This window comes from Bidens hawaiensis, unplaced genomic scaffold (assembly GCF_021521415.1).
Source record: "Bidens hawaiensis isolate Kalapana, Puna unplaced genomic scaffold, B.hawaiensis_p1.1 tig00000636_1, whole genome shotgun sequence".
Lineage (NCBI taxonomy): Eukaryota > Viridiplantae > Streptophyta > Magnoliopsida > Asterales > Asteraceae > Bidens > Bidens hawaiensis.
In genome coordinates, this window is record NW_027491038.1 from 2813499 (window position 1) to 2823365 (window position 9867).

General features: G+C 35.0%; 1 pseudogene; it reads left to right on the top strand.

The window, feature by feature from the left end:
- The first annotated feature begins 6966 nt into the window (after nucleotides 1-6966).
- Nucleotides 6967-8157, top strand: LOC143529232 (putative aquaporin TIP-type RB7-5A; annotated as a pseudogene).
- Nucleotides 8158-9867: the final 1710 nt, after the last annotated feature.

A 9867-nucleotide genomic window follows, 5' to 3' on the forward strand; every position in this document is an offset into this window, starting at 1 on the left:
GGTGCTGAAATGAACTTAAAAATCGCTTAAACGAGCTGTTAGGTGCTGAAACGAACTGAAAAAATAGCTTAAACGAGCTGTTAGGTGCTGAAACGAACTTAAAAATCGCTTAAACGAGCTGTTGAGTGCTGAAACAAACTGCAAAATCGCTTAAACGAGCTGTTAAGTGTTGAAACGAACTGAAAAATCGCTTAAACGAGCTGTTATGTGCTGAAACGAACTGAAAAATCGCTTAAACGAGCTTTTGCTGTTAAAACGAGTAGTAACGTGTTGAAAACGCGCTGATTCGTTCGTTAAAAAATATAAAACTGACCCGAAACCTATTCCGACCTTGACCCGTTCTCACCCGAACCTCAATTTTCTGAATTTTTTTTGCAAATATTCATGTTTTAGTTTGTTTAAAAAGTAATAATATATATAGTTTTGATAAACGGGTCATAACCTATAAGTGTGTTGTATTGACTTGTTAGCTCATTTAACGCGATTAGTTTAACGTGTCTTATTCATGTCGTAAACGGGTTAGGCAGGATTATAAGTGTGAGTTAACTTGTAATACTTGTTAAACTATGTTGGATGTTGGCTCTTCTTGCATATGTTTTTGAATTTCATATACTAACTACGGTTATAAAAGTTATTAATATGTTATTAAATATGAAAGCTGTCTGATTATAAATCCATAGTAAAACAATGGTCGAATGGCAGGAATATTACTTATTAACCAAGCTCACCAAGATAATTAACATAACAACCTTTTGAATTACAAATTTTGTCCTTTAAAATAAGACGAATTACGGTTCGTGTCCTTTTCTAAGTTTCCTTGCAGGCGGTGTACTTTAAACTTTTTTTTCCTACAAGTTATGTCCTTTACGCTAACTGGGTTAGAAAAACTCTGTTAAATCCCATCACGTGAGAAGCATGTGAGGGTAGTTTTGTCTTTTTGCCTACCCTGCAACAACTTCTTCTTCTGTTTCTGTACCTTCACTAACACCATCAACTGCCATCACCCTTCCTCAACCATCACCCAACCTTAACCACCTGCCACCATCGAATCTAGCACCACCATCCCTAACCGTTCGCCACCGTCGCATCAAGCACCACCTCTCCGATTTGCTTCTAAACTAAGAACATCAGAAGTTCCATTGAACCTCCGATTCACTTATTTCCCCGATTCACTGTTCACTCCGGCGGCGTTGAACACGTGGGTTGGGTTCACGGCCGCGATGTCGGCGACAAGGGTTTCGCGAGACTCGAGGCGGCCGGAGCCGTAGGTGTAACTGATGTCCATTTCCAACGCTTTCGTCAACCGGGTTTTATCCCTTTTGCAATTCCTTAAGCTCTCACCATCAACACCCACAGTTGGATCATCTACTGACATCATATTTAACGCCGTTAACATGATCAGATATAACCACATCTGTTAGGTTAAGTGGGATAATCATAACATCTTACCGGAAAATCGGGCTAATCATAACATCTTACCGGAAAATCGGGCTAATCATAACTCCGGCCGGAATTTATGGTGGCAGGAGTTAGGTTAAGTGGGCTAATATAACCAGATCTGTTAGGTTAACCCGGATCTCAGATTTGTTAGGTTAAGTGGGCTCGCCGGAAAATCGGGTTAGGTGACTGTAATAGGCGATGGTAGGGGTCGGGTGGAGAAGGTAACAGGCGATGGTGGTCAGTGGAGGGTGATGGTGTGTTGAAGACGGGGTTCGGTGTCGTGGCGTTGTTAGGAAACGACCGGAAAATGGTGAGCGAGGTTGTTGCCCAACTGTTGCCGGGTTTCTGTTTGGAAACCCTAGGTGACGGTGGTTGGTAGCGGCGGTGTTCTGGTGGCCGTGAAAACCCCAAATTGCAATCAGTGTGTTGTTCCATTTGATTCAACTTGGGTTGTCTTGGGCTTGGGAGAATGTTATATATATTTTCTTTTTTTTTTTTAATTTAAAGATACACTAAAATTACAATTATGCCCATCACATGTCTGGCACATGTCATACTTAACTGAGTTTTTCTAACCCAGTTAGCGTAAAGGACATAACGTGTAGGAAAAAAATGTTTAAAGTACACCGCCTGCAAAGAAACTTAACAAAGGACACGAACCGTAATTTGGCTTTTTTTAAAGGACAAAATTTATAATTCTGTCTTTCTTTTTTTTTATATTACCAATTAATTTGGCCAGTCAAAGCACTGTTGCAGTGTTGCGGCAAGGTCTACTCCGGCGTCAAGGTGTTCTGCTGCACCAAAAATACAAAATTATCCGTATCGTGTCTGGTCCATTGGTAATATTAATAAGTCAATAGTTATTTTTGTTATTTTTTTTGGTCATGATTAATTTTAGTGACTTTTCTTAATGAATAATGATACAATTCATCTTGTTGACACCTCACTTGAAACTTGACAACCAATCCATTATTACTTAGCACCATTTTTAAATAAACATGCAACGTACATAGGGGTCATTATCAAGTTAAATAAATCTATTAAGTATACTAGGGCTGAATATCGTGTATACATGTACACGATAAGATACAAACACGAAATGTGTATTCTGTACACGACACAAAAACTTATTGTGTACCTGTATACCAAACACGAACACGAACTTGTTACTACCTGATATACACGATAAAGCACGATAATACACAATAAGAGCTATTTAGAAACACATATTTGACAATCTGTTTAGTGAAACAAAAGCCCAGGAGAGAATGTCTATGAGTGGTGACTGATGACAGCTGCTGAGAAATAGAGAGTGACAATGTTTTAGAAATTTAGGATTTAGGGTAACTGATAATCATGCATATATATATATATATATATATATATATATATATATATATATATATATATATATATATATATATATATCTTATATTAATATATATAAACGAAACCTCCTTATTTTTCCTCAAACCGACAAATTGCTTTATTTGTAAATGATAGTTTCTCATGCATTTGACCCGAATTCACCGGTATAGGCCTCACCAAACCCAGATAGCCATTAAAGGGTTGTAACATCTCATTATAGAAAAAATTTCAATTTTTATCCTTTTGAATTAGCTAATTTATGGAACGGGTCATTTATTGAAATGAGTTTCACTCTTTATCCTTTATATGGATTTTTGGCTCGTTTTTAGTCATTTACACTAACGAATGTTAAGTTTTCCAGTTAGATCATCTCATGTGCTGTGCACATGATGGCATTTTAGTCTTTTTACCATTAGAGGGCTATTTGTACAAATAATTAAAACCGTAAGACTAAAACTAAATTTAAAGTTTAGTTTTTTAATACACTTAAATTTATTAGAAAATATTATGTTCAATAAGATAGAGGGACCCACCACTAATACCCATCTTCTTGAACTTAATTGACTTAACCCTAATTTATTTCCAACAACCGCCATCGTTTTAACACTGGTGGTGGTCAAACAAATGATGCCTATGCTCATATTATCAAATTTCTACCACAAACTCAAACCATATCTTTCTCTCTTGCGCCACCCACCATCATTAACTGCTGCCTCTGCATTTCCGACCACTACTTCACCATGGTAGATCTGAAATCGTGGATGAAGGAAAATCGGTTTTATCTCTTACTACCATCTCCAGATCTGAAAACGAGCACCGCCCATTTTAATTTTTTTCCTAAAATCGAACCCAGCCATCGGAATTGCGAGTTGGTTTAAGTGGTTAATTAAATAATTGTTCCGATCAATTTAGGGCTTTCGACAGAGCACTGCATTTAATCAATTTTGCAACTATAAAATGGAGAGAAACGAAGTCTGTTGCGGTGGTATTCGGTCGCCGGAGATGGGTGGGTAAAATTGCACCATTGGCCGTGATTGAAAAACGATGGGTGGAGATTTGGTGATGCGAGGGTGAAAAGAAGTTAATGGTGGTGGTGAGGTCGGTTTTCCGATTTGTGTTGGCTGCGGCCATGAAGGAAAATGGTGGGTGAAGTGAACAATCAATCAATCATGCCCAGTAAAATCCCACCGACTGCAAAGCTATAAGTAGGGTCTGGGGAGGGTGAGATGTAGGCACACCGTACCTCTATCCAAAGGAATAAAGAGGTGGCTTCCAGAGAGACCCTCAGCTCTAAGTACATTTGTATGAAGCAAAATAAAGGAAATCAAAGTTTAACAGTTATATAAAAACTACTGCTAATTATAATAATATAAATAATAAGATCACAGTTTAACAGCTATATAAAAGCTAATAATAATTATAATAATAATAATATATGTAAAGGAAATACCATTATGATATGTGACCTAAAAGTAGGTGGGAAATATAAGTTACTTTTCAATTAGGTCCCAATATATATATATATATATATATATATATTAATAAAACTTTAATATTTCTAAAATTTAAAAACTAAACTTTAAATTTAGTTTTAGTCTTACAGTTTTAATTATTTGCACAAATGGCCCTTCAATGGTAAAAAGACTAAAATGCCCTCATGTGTACAACACATGAGGTGATCTAACTGGAAAACCTAACATTCGTTAGTGTAAAGGACTAAAAACGAGCCAAAAATCCATATAAAGGATAAAGAGTGAAACTCATTTTTATAAAGGACCCATTCCATAAATTAGCTAATTCAAAAGGACAAAAATTGTAATCTTTTTCTCATTATATTAACAATTAATCTCACCAAATATTTAATATGAAAATCCTATAAAATAGAGATTTATTAAAAAATAATATCCGATTTTTTTAAAAAAGGTATTATTTATAATTATGAAACAATTTTTTATAGTATAAAAAAATAAGCGGATCATGGGTCTCAATCAAACTCATATAACTTTCAAATGTTTTATAACATCTCATTTATTTGTGAAACCCTTTCATCATCAAACTCTAAGTATATTATTTATTTTCTTACAATAAATAAAATAAAAATACAAAATAATATATAAATATTAGAAACGTAAAATGTAAAACAAACCCCATAATCAAACCCTAATTTAATTTCTCAACATGAATTTAGTTAAATTAACGATTCTTTTTTTATTTTATGTTTTAATTAAGTGAAAAGTTTCACAAAATAATATCCAAATTATAACAAATAAACATAAACGAATAAATATAAAAATTAAGTAGATATTTCATTTAACGATTTATTAAAAAATGAACATAACCCAACATAAAGTAATAAAAATAGGTTCAAGTATATTAGCTTCTGACAATAAAAAGTAAAATCCAAAAAAATACATTCACAATATTAGAAACAGAAATATTATAAACGAAAAATTTAAACAACCCCCGTAATAATAGGTAAATACGTATTTAATTATATACATTTAACAGGTAAACATGTATTTTACCTGTTTTGACAGAGATAAAAAAACTAGTGTGTGTGTGTGTGTGTGTATAATTATAAAAATATAACCATGTACATAACAGGTAAATATGTATTTTACGTGTTTAGAACGAAAATTAACAGGTAAATTCGTATCTACTTGTTTAGTACACGAAACCTGTTAAGGCCTTATCTTTTACCTGTTAAAATTGTATTGGTATCTATCATGTATTCGGGTCTCGTGCATAAATTGCCAGCCCTAAATTATACCATGGTCTTATGCTGATGTTAAAATAAACATGACTCGTGCACTCGATTATTGGAAGCTCCACGTAATTAATATTTTACATGTAAAGTTAAAATGGATAAATGGAGCCTCCAGTCTAATTAACAGGTTGGGAAAAATAAGTCATGATAGGTTCGAGTCATATCATTAACAGGTTAATAGGTGTTTAACCTATTTAAGTATAAATTTAAATATATATTAAACGGGCCGGCATGTTTTAAACACGAAACTTGTTAAGGGGCTGTTTGGTAGCCTCTTAATAGTCATTAAGAGGCTATCTCTTAATGGTTCATAGTCTCTTAATGGTTAAGAGGTAGCCTTAAGTCTGAATGATTAAGAGATAACCATTAAGAGGTAGCATCTTAATTATTCAGACTTAAGGCTACCTCTTAACCATTAAGAGGTTATGAGTCATTAAGAGGTAGCCTCTTAATGACTAAATCCAAACTTTTTTAATTCTGTGTCGTGTTAAAATGCATGTGCTAGAATTTGTAACCCTATCTCTTAATGGTTAAGAGGTAGCCTTAAGTCTGAATGGTTAAGAGGCTACATCTTAATGGTTACCTCTTAATCATTCAAACTTAAGGCTACCTTTTAACCATTAAAAGGCTATGAACCATTAAAAGGTAGCCTCTTAATGACTATTAAAAGGCTACCAAACAGCCCCTAAAATGTATTAACTACTATAGAGACGTTAAATACGAAAGCCGTCTTTGAGTAGGAAACATAAAAACCAAATATCACAATTGTATCTTTTGATTTAGTTGTAATACATACGATGGCTATATAACCACTTACCCCATTCCCTTTTATCCCACGTATACTTAAACTTGGTTCTTTATTAAACGTGTCTCTTAACTTGTAACTACACATCATTTAAAAGTTGTATTAAAAAGCATAAAGTTTGGTTGGAAATTAGGTTGTTTTTCTTAGACCATAAAAAATATTTGTTAAAACTATAACAAGGTCTTATTATCATTGTATTGTGGCCGTGGGTTAGAAATGCAATGTATATAAATTCAAAGATTGAAAGTTATTTAATATATTTGAACACTAAAAATTTGGTAAAGTAAAGAAAGAAAAGAGTAATAACTCTAGTATTATAAGGAGGTATATGCATTATACTGCCAAATGAAGGCCGGTGGGTCGGCTCTAACCATTGATCATGAATTAGCCATCTTGGACCCACGGTCGGTGCCAGCACAAATTCTGTATACATTTAGATCAACCCAAGATAACTTAACTTTGAAACCATGTACTATATTAAGGGCTTGTTGAAAGCATCCACAAATCACAACGCACTTTAGCAAGTCAACCATTTCGATCATTTTATGACTTCTAGTTATCTGTCTCCAACAAAAGGAATCCAGCAATGGTGAAGTTGGCACTTGGTAGCATTGGTGACTCTTTGAGTGCCGGTTCACTTAAATCTTATTTGGCCGAATTCATTGTCACACTTCTCTTCGTATTTGCGGGTGTAGGGTCTGCCATTGCGCATGGTACGTTGCTTTACTTATACGAGGCTGTGTTTAACACTACTACATGATTTAAAAGCTTAAATGTTACACAAAAATCTGTAAGACACTTAACAAACAATTCTCATTGGGTTTAAATTGTGTATTAATTCATATTTATAAACCACCCCACTAAGTATTAGTCTTAATTAAGGTTCCATTAAATATATATGCGTAGAATGATAAGAAGTACATATTAACTTGATTAACAATAAATATATATAACTGATTTTTGAACAATTTACAGGTAAGGTCACTACAAATGCAGCATTAGGCCCTGCTGGACTAGTCGCAGTAGCAATAGCCCATGCACTTGCATTGTTTGCTGGGGTTTCAATGGCAGCAAACATATCAGGTGGTCATTTAAACCCGACAGTCACATTTGGATTGGTTATTGGTGGTAACATCACCATCATAACCGGTCTATTTTACTGGATTGCGCAGTGTCTTGGTTCGACTACTGCATGCTTCCTCCCCAATTCGTTACCGGTGGTTTGGTAGGCTTCTTACCTTTTTACGATTAAAACACCAAGTTGATTAAGTATTACACACACATTTATATATACATATGTAAAGTCAACGTACATGAGCTATAATTTATTTAAAGTATTTGTGTACACACAAAATTGGTTTAAATTATTGGATTGTTTCTTATGTATTTGTTATATTGATAGGCTGTACCAACACACGGAGTTGCAGATGGCATGAATGATCTTTAAGGAGTCGTGATGGAGATCATTATTACTTTCGCTTTAGTCTATACAGTTTATGCTACAGCCGTTGATCCTAAAAAAGGGTCACTTGGAACCATTGCACCAATAGCAATTGGGTTCATTGTTGGAGCCAACATTTTGGCCGTTGGTCCTTTCAGTGGTGGATCAATGAACCCGGCTCGATCATTTGGGCCCGCTTTGGTTAGTGGAGACTTCTCTCAAAACTAGATTTACTGGGTTGGTCCATTGATCGGTGGTGGGTTGGTTGGGTTCATATTTGGTGATGTTTTTATTGGATCATATGAGTCACTTCCGGCCTCTGGAGACTATGCTTAATAACTTCCTCTTTGTATCACTTTCTTGTGTGTCGACATTTCATGATTTTCGCTAAAGGTCGAGGGTGTAACATCCAAATCGTTTGAAGACCAGTTTAAGAATTATGTTGGGTTGGTTAAATTAAATATTTACAACCCCTAATATTGAACTTGTAATCTTTTCTTTTCAAATGTCAATTCATGTAATTTCAAAATGTAAATTCAATGAATTTCACGTATATTTAAGTAATCAAGTTGTAAAATTGTTATTATTTTTTTTAGGCATGTGTACAACATGAGAAAGTGAGAAACAATACAAATGAAGTCATTATAGTATATAAAACCGGTCTTGGACTGGATGTGGTAATTGGTATGGTCCATTTGGCCTAACACAGCCCACTAAGTTACTTGAAACCGGTCATGAAAATAAATGCCCATGATATGACATCTCTTGAGATGGTTATAATCATGATTTTCTTTTAAAAAAAACATGATGAAAGTTGGTGGGTGGGGGGGGGGGGGGGGGCTCAGAACAAACTAAACGGAGCCGAAAAAAGTATTACAAGAACAATAGGAGAGGGTTTCTAATTCACTCATCTCAAGCAAATCTAGCTTTAGGATTTCTACTATAGCACCATAAAAAAGAATAATGAACAATATTATAAAAAATCTCTCTGCTTCTAACCTTGTTCGGCTAAAAAACGATCATGTTTTTGAATCTTCAAAGAGTCCACCAAGTTGTAAGGCAAACCACTTCAACCAACACTTTTTGTTTCAAACTAATACTAGCATCATCTAGTAACATCAACGTCTTCGGATACACTGGAACCAAAAAGTTTGTCTCTAGCCGGATCGTCACTAGCCTCCAAGTATTCTTTGCAACGTGACAATGACCAAGGACATGATTAATGGTTTCCCCTTTGTGGTAGACAAATTGGACACAATATGGAAGGGATATCAAGCCCTAATCGACTAAGGTTTTTTGCATGTTGGTAATCTATCAAGATGAACATGCCAAGCAAAAATGTTTACTTTTTTAAGGATAAACCTATTCCTTCTAGTGGCGTTTTCGGCTCTTGGAAGAATATCACGATCAACTCTCTTCCTAACCTCTTTAACAATAAAAACCCGAAAAATCAATCCAAACTCCAAGACTCCGGGGTATCGGTGAATGCATATCAAGCAAGAGATCGATAATATCATTAAACTAAGACATCTCAGAACCCCCCCCCCCCCCCCCCCCCCCCCACAAATGCTAGAGTCCTACGCCATTCCACTTGCAACAAGCAGCATGCTTCCTATTGAGAACTAAAAAATCCTTGTTGGACTCAAGTTGAAACAGACAAGGAAACATAGAAGCTAAAGTATATGTTCTCAGTCACTGTTCCTTCCAAAACTTACAAGAAGCTCCATCGCCAATCTTTTTCTGAATAATCGAATGTTTGTTGATATATTTTTCTTGGAGACGATTAATAGAAGAATAAATTGCTTGTACTCCAAATACCCGTGGACTTGACACTGGTTATAACTTATATTCATGATGAGCCCCTATAGATTGGTTTTGACACCTTAAGCATATATTACAATGTCGTTTAGAAGAGGAAAATCAAGATATAAGGTATATCAAACTCGAATGCCACTAACGCATATTTGGTGCATTGTTTGAATGTCGATGGGATATAACTAGGCCTGCTTAGTTTGAGAAATTCTACGATAGGGTGACCTCCGGTCT